We start from the raw sequence: 19,443 nt of genomic DNA on the forward strand, positions 1-19,443 counted from the left end.
CTTAACTTATCATCATAATTGCAGTTTCTTGGCATAAAAAAAGTACTGTGAAATGTAACACTAGGGCTTGTTATGAGGACTTTCTTCATTTAGAAGAAAACCCTACTGACGAGTGTGATTTGTTGTAAATGCCTCTTTGTCATTTGAAGATCTCTTCAATAGACATTTCAGACATGGTTTCCCTGAAAAACCCACTAAGCTGTGTTTTTTAAAGGAAGGCAAGAACTAGAAACAAGACATGCTTTCAGGCACCTTTGTGTTTTGGTGCTGTTACACACACAACTCCGTGTGTAACAATGGGGAAGAATTTTAACATAAGTGAGAATAGAGAACATAAAATAAAAATGGAAATTAAATAAACCAAGATTGTGTCTATTTAATAAATGCAAAGCCTGGGTCCCTTCAATCCCAGGAGCCAAAGTAAGGATAGAGAAAGGCAAGTCCTTCAATTATTCATAGACATAATTCAGCAGCAAGCAATTATTGCCTTTGGTTATAAGGATTCAGTTGGCATTGAGCAATTAAACCAGATGTCTTTTTCAGAAGGAAACTATATAACTTTGACAAGACATTAGCACCTATCCCCAGTTATGTCTTATTGGATCCAAGCTGTCATCCAGGAGAACATTTGTACTAGAGTTGTGATCAAATAAAATATAGTGAGTTATAGTTGTGTTTATGTAGAATGTGGGTCCCTGTACACATATATCTCCTCTCTAATATGGTTTAATCATTCTTTCATTTTTATAAGATTCAACAAGGCATCATTTTAGGAGAAAATTCCTTTTGTCCCTATTGTGGAATTTTCCTTTCTCTTGTAAACTGGATAAATGTAAAGAGGCCAATGATTCCAACTTCTCTGAAGAACGTCTAAGTATCTTTAAATTGCCACTAAGAGTATTCCATACACACATGAAGGGAGAGGAAAACAAACAAAAAAATCTCTCTGCTTATGGAGAGAAATAACAAAAGAAATCATGTTCGTTTAGTCATTTAAATTCTCCAGTATGTTTCTTTCCACTGTATTTGCAGGAGGCTTGCTTTTCTTCCTATCTTGAAGTAGCTTATCTACTCTTATCTAAGATTTTGTTTTCACCCTCTGTCTTCTCTATATCCAGCTTTAGTGTGCTTTGACACTCCTTTTCAAATAAAAATGTAAACCATTGGATTAATGTATTAAATGAAGTGTTCAGCTTCTATGTACTCCTGTCTGTTGTGAGTTATGAATTTATTTGGAATGCAAAATTAAATAGAAATCTTAATTATTAATTATTAATTATTAACTTTTCACAAAATCAACCTTCCTTCTTCCAAAACCAGCTCTGCGAAGTCCAGCAAGGCAAGTCTGCCACGTGATACAAGCAAGATGCTCCCAAAGACAGGACTCACTTAAGTCTGTGGTGGTGACAGACATCATACACTTTTTATATTGAGCATATATGTTAAGTTATTGCTTTGTAGAATAGGTGGATACACCTCCCAGAATCAAAAGGCTTGCATATATTCAGGCATGTAAGGCTTTCATATCTAATCCAAAACTATAAGGTTGTAAATAAATGCTAAAGACTGTATTTATGGAACTGTTGAAAAATCAGCCTTGGCTTGACAAATCATTTGGCACAATCATTTTTCTTGTGATTCTGCTTAAGACCACAAGAAGCACAGTGGCCACAGCAGATATCCAAGCACCTTCAGAGCATCTGATTGTTTGTGTCATGGTGAGTGAAATGGAAAATTGCTACTGCAAAACTAGAGATCTATAATTCTGTGTAGATGTTAAGATTGACTAATGAAAGGGATGACAGGTCACAAGTAGCTTCTACTGTTGGTTAAATGACACCCAAAATAGGCCAGGTATGTCAGAGGGATGTTATTCCTGGTTCTAATGTAATCCTTGTGGACTTTTTCATGGAAGTTTAATTAATACCCCTGGTAAACACAGGGCCTGGCAAAGGTCATTTGAAATATTTACTTCTGTTAGCAACTATATTGCAAGGGATGCACATTCCATACATTCTTGCCTGAACTATTTCAGAAAATGTCATTTGGGCTTTGGGGATAGACTGCTGCCTCATTAAGGTTAGTGAAACAGGGAGGGTTGGTTCTCCTGGACATTGAAGCAAAACAGTGCATATTTTTACCCTTTGGTCCAAAGTAGCAGATCTTTAAACTATAAGTTGAACCTACTGTATTAACAACGATCTTCCTGAAATTTGATTATTAAACTCTTACAAAAAAAACCCAACAAACCAACCAAGAAATTAAGACCAGTTCAATAAACAAGATCAAAACCTATTCAAAGTGATAAAAATCTACAAATGTAATTGAGAAAAGGGTTGCAAAAGATGGTGCTATGGTAATAAACACTTAAGGATCCAAATTCATTTCTGACTGTGACACTTGGGTGACTCACAGCAGCTGTAATTGAAAGGTTATGACCTGGCTCCCTGAGAATAGGTGTAGTTAATGTGTCTGGAGTCCCACTTCTCAGAGAATGTAAATCGACTGGATTGACAAATTCAAATCAGGGAATACAATAGCAATGTATATGTCAGGGAAGTCTATATGCCCTGCTCTGGAACTCTATATGCCCAGATAGCCAAGTAATCAAACACAACAGCCTTCTGCCTCAAGACACCTTTTGTTACCTTGGGGAGATTTGTTCCTCCTGTGCAGAACATCATCTCTTGAAACAGCCTGTTTCTATTCTATTCCCTGGCACAACAAAGGTTAAAAAGCTTTTTTAAAAATTTTTATTTTATTTTATTTTCCTTTTGGAGCATGTCCTTTCAAGAAATAACTGAGCATTCATGAAAGCAACACTTTTCATTTAAAATATAACTCTGGAGAGGGAAAAAAGCAACAAATTAAATCCTCCTCTTCTCTAGCAGAGAAGACAGCTTTGGCTTAGTGAACATCCTTTATCATTCAGATATGCTGTTGCAGCACTCAGCCATGCCAAATATTTATTCAAAGGGAATTCCTTTTGATTTTCCTTTTATTCTGTACCTCATAAAATGTTCCAACACAGTAATCATTAGCTAAACGATTATTCAGATGGATATTGCCACCATTATCTTAATTGTACATCCAACCTTGCTGCAATCCTTGCAACCACATTGCTTATTTCAGAAGCCCATTTTCAGCTACTGCATGGAAATAAAAACTTTTAACCTTGGGATAGAAACAGCAAAGGAAAAATCTTATGTTAAAGATTTAAATGGTATTTGAAAGAGTGAAGAGAAGGGGGAGGATCAAATGATGTGGTTATTAGAAACCACCTTCAATTAATTTTAATGCTGAATGAGCAAATATGCTAAGATGCTGATAGATATGCATCTTACCAAGCTAAAGGTTTAGAGTATTTTATTTGAGATCTTTCCTAACTTGTGTAGGAAAGGATATTTCTATTATATACGTATATTTTATATTTATTTGGTATATATTTGTGGAAACCAACAAGCTGCTCTGAAAGTTTCACAGACCTCGACTTGGACACAATCACTTTGTACCCTTGCAAATTTGGTTTGTACCTGTGAGAAGTTTTAACATCAACAGAAGCAAGAACCCAAAACAACAGATGAAGAATGCACAGCTGCACTGGGGAGGCTGTTATTTGGTTTAGATTTATTTTGGATGGGTGTTAATTTCAAGTAACCAGTAGTTTTGTGGGGTGTTAACATAGAAGCCAATGGGGACACAGCACAGGTACCAAGAAACTGTATAAAAGAAGCTTTGTAGAATTAAAGATGCTTTTTGCCACTGCCTGGAGTTGTCGGTGTATATATGTGTCGTGACCTGCCTTGACAGTGACATATATTGGGTATTAATTGGGTATTTATTTATTGGGTATCGCTGATGGTTTTACATATATATTTTATGACAGGATCATCTATTAAAAAGGATATATTCCTTCTGAAAACATTTTAGTTGTGAGTTAATAGCATATATTTGATGCCATGAAGATTTTTGCCTTTTCTTTTATACCCCTGTTATACCTTTTACAACTTCTGTATTCCTAGTGCTTTTTGCCTACATTCTTGGACTTGTTTGTCAAGCTAAGAGACTAAACATTTTGGAAGCTTCGTAGCTAGGGGTCAGTGTGCCCCAGACCCCAAGGTCCTCTCCAGAACACATTCTGTAAACCAAGATAGAACCATCCAGGGGAAGGTTCCTTGGGAAGGGGGGAGGCTCACTTGAGCCTCTCATTGGGGAATCTTTGATAGATATGCTAATTAGTAAAACCTATAATGTTATACCCAATGTTGGGGGGGGGGGAGGAGAGGAGAGACACAGAGACACAGGGAAAGACTCGGGGGGGTACATCTCGATGCATATGACCTGGACGTGTACACCTAAGGATCCTTAAAAATAAATACCAAGGTAAAATCCCTTTTCCTCTTCTAACTGTGTATGCCTCTTGATTTTAAGACCAGGAAAAGGCATCAATTGATGAAAAATTCCTCTGCAAGAATAGAAAATGAATATGGAGTAAAGGAAAAATACAGGCAAAAACTGGACAACCTGAAGAAAATTGGAACCAGTGGGATTAGCTGATTAAAAAATATTACTGCTGTAACTGTATCATATGAGGAGATTAGGTGTGCTGTTTCTCACAGAATCATAATGCACCAACACTGTTACATTCTTCTAAATGTTGCCCTTTACGTGCTTCCAGTTTAGATTGCCTTTGTGAAGGAGCGCAAGGGACGTAACAGCAGGTTGGGGGTTTTTCCTTCTCTGATAACAAACAAGCAGTCTGTGGAACTTTACCTACTTGTTCCTCTGGAGTCAGGCTCTGATGTTTTCCCCTGAATGCACATCCATGCCATCCTAGCAGGACTGCAAGAATGAAATTGGAAGATAATGCACCTTTCCTGGGGGAGTATAAGGGTGTAGATCTATGACAGAGGTAGAGCACCAGGCCATGTCATTCGTACGGGTGAAGGTACCCAGCAACAGGAGTGTGCATCTTCCCACCAAGCTGAGTGGTACCTCAGGAAACAAAGAACAGGGACTCCGTGAAGCTGTTTACTGTCACAACAGATGATGGTTTATTCTTGAAAAACGAATGTTTATAGAGTAGAAGAAATCACCATTGCATCCCACTCAGAACACTGAGTCTGGTATTTTAATCAGTGTGATCTGTTTGCAAGATGGTTGCAGAGTACAGAACAATATTCTGCTTACATGATTCTGTTTCTCTTACCCAGTTTGTTTCAATGATTTAGCTGGTTGGAAGACAGAGATGTGAGAAGCAAAATAGTGGTGATGACAGAGTGAAAGAAACCTGCAGATCCCAGAAATTTTCCCAGGGAAAAAAAAAGACAGATATTAAATTAGTGATGTACCCCTGTCCTGGGTTGCAGTGTATTCTATTACCATCCTCATGAGCTGTTGAAATCAGGTGGGGCAGTGTTTCCTTGCCTCCTCCCCCCAGACTATCTTTCTGTTAATTGCCCATCATTGTCCTGCCGCCTGACTCGGAGATAACTCCCTCCGGACTATCTTCTGTTAATGAGCCTAATCAACACTTGGCCTCATGACTCATTACCCCATTGTGAGATGCTCCACCCAGAGGGAGGAACCACGCATCCCATCGTGGATATAATCTGAGATGCTGAACACCAGAAATAATCTTTCCACTGGATTTCCAGAGCACAGGAGCTACATAGCCACCACTGGACCTTCTGAGGAAGAGCAGACCCATTTTTCTACAGGATCACCTCTTCAGGAGGACTGCAGCCCCATCCTACCAGACTGCTACCACCACCCTGATTAACAGGGTGTCAGGTTGTACCCTGACTCTGTCAGTTTAACCCAGTGTTTTCTGCCTTTATTTTTTTTTTTTCTTTCCTTATTTTTTTCCCTATTAAATTGTTATTCTGACTTGGTGTCTCCCACTAGTTTGTTTTCAAACTAGTACAACCCCTTTCTTCTGAATGTTGAGCAACTTACTTCAACTCACTTGAGACAGTAGTTTCAACTGAGGATTGCAAGAAAATACCATCACCTGAACCCATGTGAGCTGCACCGCAAATTCATCAGATTTTGGCTGCAATATATGTGCAGGGCTCACTGGCACATTTGTGGCCAACTGCCTTGGTCTGCCTTGGAGCCAATTCCAGTGCCTGGGACCTTTTAACACTGGTGATGCACGTGTACAGCTCTTGGGCACACCATGGTGTGTGCCTGCAGTGCCATCCAAGTTCTGACAGATAAAGAAAACAAAAAGGAGAATTAAGAGGGGGAAACACCTCTGCTTTCTCAGGGTCTGCTGATGGACTGTGTGTCTCCTTCTCTCCTGATGGGATGTCTTTAGGTGGGCTTTCCAGCTCCACCCATATTGAAGCAGACCTGTGTATCTATCTATCTATCTGTCTCCATATATGCATCACTAATATCTCTTCTGTCTCAATACAGAGTAACACTGTGCAAGTTAGTGCATTTTTAACCAGTAATCCTGAATCTCCTTTCCCATTGCTTCAATAAACCATTGTATTTGTGAAAGCTCTCGTTGAACTCAGCCAGACCTATAGTACTGGACTAGTAAAATGCACTATTTGTAAGTCTGTAATCATGCCAGTTCTTATTGATCTCCACCAGACTGACAGTGCCGAATTGGCTACAATCAGAAATTAAGTGCAGGCACACCCAGCCCCTCTGATTACTAAGGACCAGCTGGAGCACAGGAGGGTTTATTTGCTGCAAAATTTCCATATCCTTAATGAAGAAGAAGAATTGGTGAAAGATAGTGCAGAGTGCATTGTGCACCCCAGCCCCAGCAGAAACCATTAATCCACAGGTGATTTGCTCTTCATTAAAGGAAGATTGCCTGTGCAATCATGTGGTCACATTTCTTCACCCCAACTCCTACCTCTCTTTTCAAACAACTCCACAGAAAACTCTGACTTTAAAGAAGGCAACATCTATGCATAACATTTTGTCATTCTCTCTATTTTCTTTTCTAATCACTGCCAATGCTGTCTTCAAGTCTCAACTGCTCTATTTTTTATCTAAGCCTACACAAGCTTTTTTTATGGTAGTGTTCTGTTCATTTCCCCATTATTTCTTAGCTAAAACTTTCCAATTATTTTGTCTTTAGTTAAAAGACTTCACTTCTTCAAATTCACCCGGGGCAACTTCATTATTTTGCTTTCCAGCTATCTATCCAGTGTCAATTATGGGACCATTTTTTGCTGTGTTACCGAAGCAATGATAGTCCAGTTTTCTAACAGTGATAACAGCGTTTGACTAACAATTTTTTTTTTTAATTGCTCATGGATTTCAATCTAATTTGTGAAATTCATTTCTATTTTAAACACAATGAAGTAGAAATAGGATGAGCTTTTAAATGAGTGGAGGCCAGGAATACAGACATCATTGCCCCTCTGTTCACTTTGACCTCATTTTGCTGGCAACCAGAGCTACCCACTATAAAAAGGATTCAATACAAATGGATGAATTTTATTGATAAATGTGCCTAATTAGAAGCATTTTGGAGGCACTTTGACACCACTGAATCAAAGAACTGACCTTGATATCAGAATATTGTACCTCATTGCACTGAGAAGAATACTGAGAATGAACACCTATTTTATAAGTTCTTATTTCTCATATTATTTTGTAATCTTTAATATTTAAAATGTATAAGTTGCTATCAGAAGCATACCTTAACCAAAATAACAGCTTCTGATATTTTGGAGATACTTAGTTCTGGAGCTGAAAGCAATATTTGTGTGTAATAATTGACTAATTAATTAAACCTAAGGTTCAGGCTTAATTTCCTTGAAATTTCAAGAATCATTTTAATCTGGAGCCCTGACTGTCACTTTTCAGATTTCCCATGTGGTTTTCATTGTGAGGTGCTGTGCTGCAGCAGGATAAATGATGCTGATTCCTGTTCCTTGGCCTGTGTGATGCATCCTAATCAAATTCTCATTCTTTCTGTAGGAGCCATTTATGGCAGTTAACAAGGAAGAGCAAAGTGAAATCTTTGGGGAAGGGGAAACCTGAGAGAGAACCAGCCTGTGTTTCCTCAGGTTCTGAAGCCTTCTTGGGAAAAAGGAGACAGAGTCATGTCAGTCATGGGAGGATGTGACCTCCCACATGCCCATGCATAGAGACGCTTTGTAAACTACTGTGGGGCTCACACAGTTGGAAGTCTATATGAAATAGATGTTCAAAACATAACTTTTTTTATTATTATTCTTTAGCTTTTCAGAGATTTCCTAAAAATATTGCCAAAACATAATGCAAGCACTGTATGTTTTTTCATATAATACTTGGGGTGTTTTACCTTTTGAAGGATGTATCACCTATTCCACAAATACTATATTATAAATACTATACTAAGAGAGCATGGAGTTTCCACAGGAGATTGTTTTCAGTTTGTTTGAGAGCCTTTTTAGAAAAAATGGCATTCAGAAGATGCGTTATCCCATGGCAAAAGGGAAAACAAGGTAAATGAACTGCATTTTGGTCCTTGTGACCCTGTTGTGGTGAAAAATGGACGATGCAGCAGAAGTGTGGCCCTCAGCTTTTCCTGATGGCTCCAGCAACACTGCCAGTGCCCGTTCCTCTGTCAGGAATTTCACAGCCTGTTTTGAAAGTGCAAGAACCTCATCGGCTGTCAATAAATCCACAAAGGGCACCTTTATTTCAAGCTGTTAGACGTTTGGATTTCTACAGAAAACATAAATAGCTCTATGTCCTTCAGTAGTGCCTGCTGTTGAGATTTGTTTCAGATAATTAGGATGAGAGTGGTGAGGTACTGGCACAGATTGCCAAGAGAAGCTGTGAATGTTCCATTGCTGGAAGTGTTCAAGGCCAGGCTGGATGAGGCTTGGAGTAACCTGGTCTAGTGGAAGTTGTCCCTGCCCAGGGCAATGGGGTTGGAAAGAGATGATCTTTTAAGGCGCCTTCCAACTTCCAAATTATTCTATGATTCTATGATAATTAGAAAACATCAAGCAGTCTGTTAATTGAATTCCAGTGGGGACCCAGCCTTACCTGTCTCACACGCTGTTTCCTCTGCAGCAGCTCTCTGTGAAATGGTACATGGCATGAGTCTGCAACATTTCAGTGTTGTTGAACTTCTGAGCTGATTAGGGGACAGGCTTTTTTTCCCCCCCTCATTCTTATCTTATTGTACATTCAGTGTCTTGCAGGGTGTTTGGTAGCTTAATAAAATAAATGCTTTGCTGGCATGTTTCATAATAACATACATGTGTAGGTTTTGTTCTTCCTACAAGCCACCACTATTAATTTACATCAGGAAATGAATTTGTTTCATAAATATACAGTAAGAGAAAGTCATTGCTCAAAGTCACTGCATCCTGAGTAGTCATAGTAAGAACTACCTAACAGAGAGTTCTCTGGAAAATAAGGACTTTGTTGTAAGCTTTCTCATCCTTTTGATGCAAGTGACTAATGAAAGAATGGTATATTTTGATTAAGTGTAGAAACTGGTGATAGTCAGACATCCTTGACAAATTATGTTTAGTCAGGACAATGTGCTGTTTTAAATCTGAGAGCGATACAAACAGCAGCTCTCTGCTCATGGCTCCAATGCATTGCTTCAGCCAGACCATCAACCCAAGAAGTGGTTCTTCATTCCCTTCTGAGGTGTTTATGAAGATATAAATATATGTATTTATACATATATTTCAGTGCTCAGAGTCTTCTGAACATATTGAAGCTTTCTAAAAGTCTTTCTGTTGCTGATTATTTTACTGAGCTACTTTTCTCTCTTTCATTACACACCAGTCTCAAGAAGGTTTAGCTCAGAATCTACCAAAATTGCTGTCTTATTATTCTAAATGGAGATAACTGGTTCATACTAAAATAATCTTTCACTGAGAAACTCGGAATAATTTAGGAGAGAGTTGAAGACTGTGTCATTACTCATATCTGGAGGAGTTTATATTTGAATATTGCCAATTAAAAGTGCCCTTAGAAATAGCTGAAATAGGAACAACTTCTAAGGCTTGTGTTGCTTTCTAATTACATCTTGCTCAGAACTCGAGGTCCCACAGCACCCAGCACTAACAGAAGTTAGAAATGGCATGCAATTCTTAGAGGACTTTCACCAAACAATTTTTCTGGCTTGCACTGAATTTCTAGTGATTCCATAAATTTGAATATTCCATTGATGCTTCCAGCATTTTGTGTAGAAAACAGCTTTTGTAAACATACTGGTATTTTTTTCAGAAAGGTTTTCTGCTCCAAAACCAATGCTTCACTGTTTTTTGAACTCATTCAGTTGTTTCTAATCTTCTCTCTTTGATTGTATTTTTAGCTGTCTGAGCTCTCTTTTAGGCCTTTTACTTAGTCACATTCATTCTGTTATTATTAAATAATTTCTGGCTCCCTGTAAGTTTTGCTGCTCTTTGAATACACACCAATGGTTCAATAGTAGCTTTATTGATGCAGGCATGGTAGAGAAGAAGAACTAGCTATTTTTGTGTTGGAGATACCATGGTTTGACTGAATTGTCCATATATTAAAATATTCTTGTTATATCTGAAAGGCGTCTCACATCCCTAAGAAAATTCCTCTGAAGTTATATCCAGGCAGGAGAGGAGATGGGTGTTTGTTTTGCTGGAGTTGTCATCACCAATTCTCATTCTCTGGGATCTTTTACCAGACATTAGAGCCTAGAGCAGTCTTTGAGGTGCTCTGAGAGCATGGCAAGGGAGGAAACCAGCTGGATCCACTCTCCTGCATGTCTTTCTGTTCCAGCAGCTGGTACTTGCTTAATAGGAGAAAAATATGCTTTGAATATTCCCACTTCAGTCAACCAATACATTTAAATAGAAGAGAGTTCCACTCTGCTCCTTCAATGAATATTCTTCCTTTCACATGTCTGAGTAGCTACAACTTCCCTACAAGTAACTCACTGAATTTGCTTTTCTGTGTATCTTCCACCACTATTTCCTTTGGCTTGGCAATGTTATGGCATTTTATCTGAGAAACTTGTTTTAGGCCTCACCTCCTGCAGGTTGAGATATCAACACAGACTTAGGCCAGAGTCCCAAAGGAGTACCTAGGATTACCAAAACATTGAATTTCTATAAGATGTTAGTCCTATAACCCGAGTATATGGGTCACATCTTCTCTTTGGCTCTGTCTGTTGCATAAACACAAACCAGTAGGGAACATTTGATGTTTAAGGTGATTTCTTGTCTTCTCATTTAATTCGCAGCTTATGCAGATGTCTGTGCAGACATGGAGACAGCAGCACTGCTAAGCCCCGGAAGGAAAGGGACTGTTTTATTGTGTGGTGTTGGTGAGTCAATGGGACAATTCAAAATGACATTTATTCGTGGATGCTTGTTCTTCAGCCAACAGGTGACTGCAGTATTTCAGGTATTTCCACCCAGCACAAACTCCTCACACATACAAATGTCATCTGGCTGGAGGCTTCACTGTGAAGGCAGCATAACTGCATGGATTTTACAGCAATATTCCAGGCTGACAGGCAGGTTGCTGGGAGCTGAACATGACTTCTGATCTCCTGCTGACCAGGTAGGTGTTCAGTCTCAGTTCCATTGCTTCTTTCTTTCACAAGTGCATGGTTCTCCTGGGTAATTTATTATCGAGTTCTAGCGCAAAAAAAAAAAAAAAAAAAAAAAAAAGCATGCCAGAGAAAAGCAGAACATCTATAATTTAAGAATAAATAAAAAAGTTGCTGGAGGGTAAAAATACCATGAAAGTTATTAACTATGGTGGTAGTGTCTATTTAAAATGGTAATGAAAAGCAGTCTGCTCTGAAAGAAAACTATTAAATAAAGGCCCAAATAACATTTTCAATCAGACCAACACTACTGGTATTACCTAGCTTTCCCAGAGTTTACCCGACGACCTGGTATTTTGCCTTCTGGCATTCTGGCAGACTCAAAGTTCATGGACACTATCTGATGCTCTGCTCTGACCACTGGTTTTGACAGAGTCACACCAGAATAAATTTTTTCTGAAAGGATGAGCAAACCCATTAAACACAGAGTGGGGACTGTCCCAAGAGCTGACGGTGTTTTATAAAATGGTTCTGTATTGGTTGCAGTAGGTTCAGTACTTGTTTTAACACTGATTTGAAGGAAGAAGGATCTGGTCTTTTGCCCTGGATTTTGTTGCAGGGAAGCACCAAGTATTGGTTTACTCATCCTCTAAGAGGCATCAAAGAAATGCAGCACCACTATTTGTTGTCTTTAGCATAGTTGTGCCTCTTTTACATGCATGGTTGGTATGGGATGGTGCCTTGCCCCAAGCCTGCCCTGTTGCTGCCCCAGCTCTTTGCCATGTGGGACAACCCCTAGGAGTTCCTGGGGGTTTGCTGGTGCGTATGGTCTCCTTCGGGTTTTTCAACACGTTAAAGCCAAGTGGAAGCACCTTTATATGTGTATTGGTACCTGGACAGAAGCTGGGTCAGCTTGGGCTTCTGCATTTTGTTGTCTCCATGTTCTGAGTAACCCCAGCAGGATGTAGGTTACAAAAAAGAGAGGAGGTAAAAGGTGTAAAGAGAACTATTTTGGCTTCAGCTAGAGCTGGGCATTTGGAACTGCACATTTGGACTTTGCATTGTCTCATTTTCTCCCTATAGCCCAGTCTCCCTCCTCTCTTGGAATAATTTGGGTCTTTTTTCCCCATCCAATTCCCTCACTGTTTTGGTTTTTGTTTTTTTGTGTGTGGTTTGGTTTTGGTTTTTTTTTTTTAGTTGTTTGGTTGGGGTTTTTTTTCATATGAAAGCTGGGACAATTTATCTCAAAATACTTGAAGCAAAGATTAATCCAGTTTTTCAGAACTCACAGGGGTTTGCCACTGGGGCCCCATGTGTTTGCACAGGGCAGAAAGTCTCCAAGCAGATGTTGCTGCTCCTACAGAAATGTGCATGGACATTGAGAAGTATATTCTCTTTGTAGCTTCCTCCTGAAAGGCAACTGCTAAGTAAGGTGCCATTAACTGGTTTTAGTAGCCAAAACCATAAAGTGAACAATGGGGAGCTGAAGGATCTCAGGCAATGAGTTCCAAGAGGCCCAGAGAAGGAGGGCACTGTGGTGAGAGGTGATGGAAGACATCAGAGTCCTGCTGGGGCCAAGACTCTGCTAAAACTCCATATGATGTAAAGAGATGGAAGACACCTTATATCAACTCCATAACAGTTTTCCAAGGAAAAGCAGCTGCCTCTTACTCTTCTCTCCCGAAATAAAACAGCTGCTCCCTGTTTTCCATTTTCAACGTTGCGTTTTTGCTACATGGTGCTTTCTGTAGGGGGAAATAGAGGGGGAGATGCATGGGGGTCACCATTCTTACGCTTCACATGCTCCTCTCAGAGGGTATTGCCTGAAAGCTGCACTCAGGACAAGTATGTAATGCAAATCTTCTAGTGGGTTCATCCCACTCACGCTCCTTCCAACTGACACTGGATCTGGAGAGCCTCTGAAAGCAGCCAGAATGTTACACTTCAGCAGGAACTTACCTTGGGTCAGCTCAAGGGATATAACTGGTACCTCTGTAACCTCTGTAAGAAATGACCCCAAGAAGCCAAGTGGGGGATGACAAATGATAGTAGGGCCAAATTCTTGAGCCCCAGTGGAACCCAAAGGTCTTTTTGGATATCAGGATGATCTCAGTGGATGTCCTGAAGCACATTTGGTCCCCAAGTAACTTCAAAGGACACTGTGGGCTCATAGGGACATCTCAGGGGACTTCTGAGAAAGAAATACAGGACAGGATGGGCCTGAGCTGATCTGTGGAGTTAGATTTGGTGTATGGGCATCTGGAACTGACCTCTAGGTGCTAATGTGGTGATCCCAAAATCACATGCACAGCATGTGTGTCTAGGGGCAGAAGAAGTCAGCAGTTACAATGCGGGCATCATCTGTGGTTGCTAATTAGCACAGAGAGTGAGTTAAGATCACCAATTAATAGATGGAGTTACTAGAGGTCACCTTTATTCCAAAATTTTGGCTCATGGTCATCTGAAGTCACTAATTATCACACAGAGTTACCCCTGTACCCAAAATTTCAGCTTGGGGTCATCTGAGACCAAACAGTCACTGGCCCTTTGTTCAGGGTATCAGCTGAGGTCACCAAATTAGCGATTCATTTATAACAACAAGAGTCTCTGCTGAGCATTGTACAAAGACATAAAGCAGAGTTACTGCTGAGGACAGTGTCAAACACATTATTATAAAACCACATAACTTATTTTATACCATGGTTATTAATTTCAAAAATCACAGACATGTTCACTATCTCTCCAGCTGCTCCCATCCATCACTTTCATTAGGCTGTCCCTTCCAGTCATCCAACACTATTTTAACACTGTATTTTCAACTGCAATATGGTGTGAAAGCAAATGCCTGATTTTTTCCTAAAAAAAATGAGAGTAAGGGCAAGAAAAACAGATAGGAATTAATACTTATAATCTTAGGGAGAATTATTTTTCCCAACCATCTACCTCCTTAACCATGGTCTGTTTAACAAAATGTGCTTCCTAAACTTCATTGTCTACTGTGCTCTAAGAACACAAGACACTATACAGGTGTCATAGGTGGCTGTATTCTAAGCAGAGTGAAACATGGCAGATATTTGCAGTCCATGCAATACTACATACAGAGATCTTCTCTGTTGCACAGAATTCAAAACACATTTTTCAACCATAAAAAGGAAAGCCAAACCTTGCTGTGTTCAGACCTTCTTGTCTTTAGCCAGGGTTTAGCAGATACATTGGAGATGACTCAATTGCAGTGAAACCGTGAAGGGATGCAGAGAAACAGGAGTCCTCTTCACTGCCTCAAGGCAGAAATGGCTGCAGCAATGAGAATAAAGGTCTGTCTGGAAGGATAAATCTGTTTGATCAGATCAAAAACATTTTTCAGGAGAAAACTCAGAAATTAGGAAACAAAAATAAAAACTCCTTTTTTAATCATCCAAAATGAGCTGAGCATGGCTTGGATTTTAAAAGAAATGAGTAAGTTGTCAACACTGCAACCAAGACACTATGTATGATTCTTCCCACTTCAGTTAACCACAGCATGTTCATTTGTGTCAGCTGAGACACAAATGGGCCTCCAGCCTACAAACTGCAAATCCTGTAAGGAACTGCTGCTTAAGCTAGTTTAGTGCTGAATTAATTAATTGTAGACGGTAAGTAACTAATGAAGTAATGCAATGATTTATCTCACATTTAAAGTCACACCTATGGTCATATTGGGCAGATCAGAGTACGTACCAATTCAGTGATTCTGGACTTGTATCTTTGGCATCCTCAGTCACTAAGATAACCTGACTCTTTAGATGATGATATACTCTACTTGCCAACCCACAGCCCTCCCAGTGAAATCCTGCTGAACAGTGTCAAAATCTGACATCCCACTGAGAACACAGCTGCTCACAGAAACAAGGTTTCTCATCCAATCAATAGATTCTACCTTCCACTTGCCCTCTTTCATTCACAGCTTCCTTCTTTCTGCACTGCTCTCCAGCTTCTCTCCTTGGAAACCAAGCTCCTCCACTTCCTCTTCTACTTTGCACCAGCACATTCCTGCAGTGGGAACGGGGCCCTAGATGTGAAAAAAAATATTTCCCCCAAAGGGGGGAGTTATCTGCTGGTGCTGTGCTAATGAAGGGCTGTGGCTGATATAATTGTAATCTTAAATAAAAGCATAAAAGGTATGGAACCATGGGCCATGGGGAACTGGGCTGCTTTAGAGAAATAAAGGAAGGGAGGAGACGAATAGGTGAGACAGTCTTTCATCACCAGACATGACTTCACCTATAGGCCTTCCTCCTGCCTCACAGCAAATGACACTGGCTTTCTTTCACAGCAATTCATGCATTTCAAAGGGCCAATAGCATAAAAGGATTCTAAAAATAGGTTAAAGCCTGAAAGCAAAAAGCAGCTGTTTCATTAGCAATAAGAGAAGCAGAAGGGGAAAGGAGGACAGAGCTCCCTAAGTGTGCCAAATGACTTGCATTTCATGTATTTTATGCTATCTAACATATATTCTTCTAGAATCAGGACACATTTCAGATGTACAGTAACTGATACAGCTAGAACCTGCTGTGTTTGCTCTTTTCTCCTTATGCCAAGAAGGATTACTGAGAATCAGTCCTGGGACATGACACATATCAGCACTCCATGTTATATGACATCCTACAGGATCATCTTGCACTCGAACAGAAAGCTGTTAATCATTGCTGTGTTCTGATGTAACAGCTGGACACGTACTCTGAACTTGTGCTTATAAAGTATCAGTGTCACAAGATGGATTCTCTGCATCCTACATATCCTTGGACATCTGCACTTCTCCTTTAGCGAAGAAATCCTACCCATGAAGATCAACATTTTCACCCTTTATCCAAAGCCTCTGCAATTCATCACAGGCCAAGTTCATCATCTGTCTTGGAATGACAGCCTGGAAACAAAATGCAAACCATGAGCAGAACAAAGCGTGATTCTGTGTTCTCAGTCCAGCCAGGATTCACTGTGTTAGCTGGCAAGAGAGGATAAGGAAACCCATCCTATGTGTGTGAGTACACAGATATTCCAGTTTAGAACAGGTACTGGATTCAGACTGAGTTTAGGGATGGCAGATATCAGAGCTCATGACATCATTAGACAGCTGGTATGCACACTCAGGTCAGAACTGACATTAAAATAAATATCCAGCAGATTTGTACACCACTGACAACTATATGGTTTGAATAGGGATGAAACAAGTTGAAAAGAAACCCTTCAGATTAAAAAGCTAGGGCAGGAAGAGATGCATCAATATTAAGCTGCAAGCAAGGCTTGGAAATGAGAAATTCAATCCTAGTTCTATTAGACATCTGAACTGATCACAAATGTCTCATTCCTCAGTCTCCATATAACCCACCCCTAGGGCCAGCTCACCTTGAGACTGTCATAGCAGACACCCCACCTGTAAGAGCCCTCAGTGGTGGGCCACTGATCTTCCCAGGAGGTTGCCAAGCAGGGTGTGGGCAGCCAGCAGTCACTCATGGCTTCTGGCCTGTGGTGTCCTCAAGGAGTGCAGCTACCTGAGTACCCAGAGGCTCACAGATGTGCTACACATGAGTTCTGTTCCCATAGAAAACATCTTGAGCCCATGTCAGCTGTGGAAAAATGGTGTGGGAGACACAGCAGTCTCTCATCCCTATGGACATGCTCTGCTGCCTACACCTGGTCCTGCACATGGACAACCACTGGGGAATTCCTGCTGTTTTCATCAGCTTAGAAATGCTCAGTAGGACCCAGCCTTCCCTACTGCTGCCTCTTCCAACCCACAGCAAGCTCTCCTTATGATGTGGGAGGCAGAGGTGCGTGGGTCACGTGCAGGGATCTGTTATCCTAAGTCCCACAGTAGTGAATATTGAGGTGTAGCTGACATTCTTGCCTCTATGCCAGGGAGCATCTTTGCTTAGTGTCAGCAAAAGGTAAGGAAGGTCAGCAGCCTCGGAGGAGTTAACACAGCATTTCCAGGTCTGGCTGCATCAAGAGGGGTCCAGACAGAGAACCATAAGGAAAAGGAGGGCTGGGATAGGGCAAGGGAGAGGAATTTGTCAATAAAACAGTAGATACTTGAGAGGTAAGGCAGCTAAAATTGCTTTTCTTTTTCCAGCTAGATGGAGCTTGTACAGATGGAGACCATACTGCTCCTAGACAAGGACCAATGATACCTTTGACAGTACAAAATGACCACAGCCAATTCAAGTATTCAGCTGCCAAAGTCACACCTGAAAATATGCTGCTATCTGGGCAAAGAAAGCAAAAGTGCTGTCTGCACTCCCTCTCTCACTGTTTGCCTCAGTTTTAGCCTTGGAAGACACCCAGTGCTTTAAGGACCTAGGCAGATGGGGTAGAATTGATCCAAATAAATCAATTGAGAGGTCCACATCTGAGCTACTTGGATTAGACTCTCTCCTGAATTGTTAATGGACATCATACAATTCATCATGCACTAAAATAGAGAGCTAAAATAGGACAGGTGAGTCATGCCTAAAAATAGAGAATCACTTCCATTAACTAATAAGGGAAGCCTGGAGCTCCCAGTTCAGCTGCAAATGTATGTACATCACAGGTGTCTGAGGTGGAGAGAAGTGAATCCTATCCCAGGTTACTGTCAGTAGCAGGAATGACTCCTTTGCCAACAGTGCCTGCAGATCCACTGGAACAAATACTTGTGCTGTGCTTTGCTGCCTTTCTCTGGCTGCCTCCCCCTACTTGAGTGCAAAGCCCAGGAACATGACAGTCAAGGCTGAGACACACGACACAGCTCCTTTCTCTTTTAAGGTACGTTTGAGCTGTATGCCCCTCCTGGAGATCAGAGCTACTCAAGCCGAGGCTTTCAGCCCTGGCTCTACACCTGCAATGCTGCAGAAGAGCTAAGTGCCACGTGTCAGATGAGTGGCCACGGAACACGGTGTTCCTGTTGTTCCTACCAGCCTCCTCCTGCCATAATCAAGGGTCAGTCCCACAGTCAGCTCCCAAGACTAATACTTCATTGTGATCCTGCAAAGCAGGGGAGAGGAGCTGTAGGAATAGAGATGGTTGCCTTGTGATTATCTTCAGGGTAGGTGGGGAAGAAGAGAGTCCCAGTGTGTCAGGCCAGGTGGTTTAAAGACAAAACTGCCTGGTGGTGACCTGGAGGGATCTTTATTGGCAGGAAAGTCACCTTTGGGGCTGAGAAGCAAATTGTGCTCTTGGAAAGAAATGCTCTTATAACAGAGAAGAAAAGACTTAACTTTGCAGGGCCTGAAAAAATAATTGGGAAGACTTGCATGAATTTGAAAGCTTCATTAATCCATGTCACCATGTCATCTCCAGAGAGGCTGCAGTGGGAAACCAAGCTGCCAGAAAAGAATGGGAAAATGGTTTGGACTGCACAGCCTAATCCAGAAACCATTCCTGACTTCTGTGTCAATTCCAAAATTAGCAGGGTTTCTTTACATCAAATCTTCCCACATCCTTCTAATATCACAGCATTTTTCTCATGATCACTGCTCCCCCATGACCATTGGTACCTAAGATCTGTTTTCACCATGGGAGATAATGACTCCCCAGGTGAAGACACAGTGAGTGCTACTGAAAAAGCCCTTGGCTCACTGTTAGGTTTGCCCAGCCAAAATCCTTTTCCTCAATATTCTCGCTGTGTATTAAGATTTTTATCTGGAGTTACTATGAAGAATTAGCTTTCCTCCTCAGCATGCCTAGACAACTAGTTGTCAGAAAACGTGTATGGCTACTGTGTGTCTTTGTTGCCCACATTTCCCTTTCCCAGCTCCCAGCCTCTGGACCATTGCTATCACCCAAGATAACCAATCCTTCACTGACAATGTCCCAGAGCAGTGCTGCACTCATCCTAGTAAATCCTGATGCTGGCCAGCAATCCTCTGCTACCATGCAGGAAGGAGGGAACAACTGTTCAAACTTACTGT

The 19,443-nt window shown here is 40.9% G+C and overlaps 2 long non-coding RNA genes across 2 annotated transcripts in view; one reads left to right on the plus strand and one right to left on the minus strand.

Annotated features, from left to right (window-relative positions):
• Positions 1-11,434, plus strand: part of LOC116445959 — a 26,911-nt gene extending 15,477 nt beyond the window's left edge. The window contains exon 3 of the long non-coding RNA XR_004240968.1: positions 11,353-11,434. This is a non-coding gene — a long non-coding RNA (uncharacterized LOC116445959). The remainder of the gene's footprint in view (positions 1-11,352) is intronic.
• On the minus strand, positions 8,176-18,774 carry LOC116445958. Its single transcript, XR_004240967.1, has 3 exons — positions 14,682-18,774; positions 13,140-13,263; positions 8,176-11,606 (listed from the first exon to the last, which is right to left on the minus strand). It is a non-coding gene; the product is annotated as an uncharacterized LOC116445958 (long non-coding RNA).
• Positions 18,775-19,443: the final 669 nt, after the last annotated feature.

Source organism: Corvus moneduloides, chromosome 6, assembly GCF_009650955.1.
Source record: "Corvus moneduloides isolate bCorMon1 chromosome 6, bCorMon1.pri, whole genome shotgun sequence".
NCBI classification, from domain to species: Eukaryota; Metazoa; Chordata; class Aves; order Passeriformes; family Corvidae; genus Corvus; species Corvus moneduloides.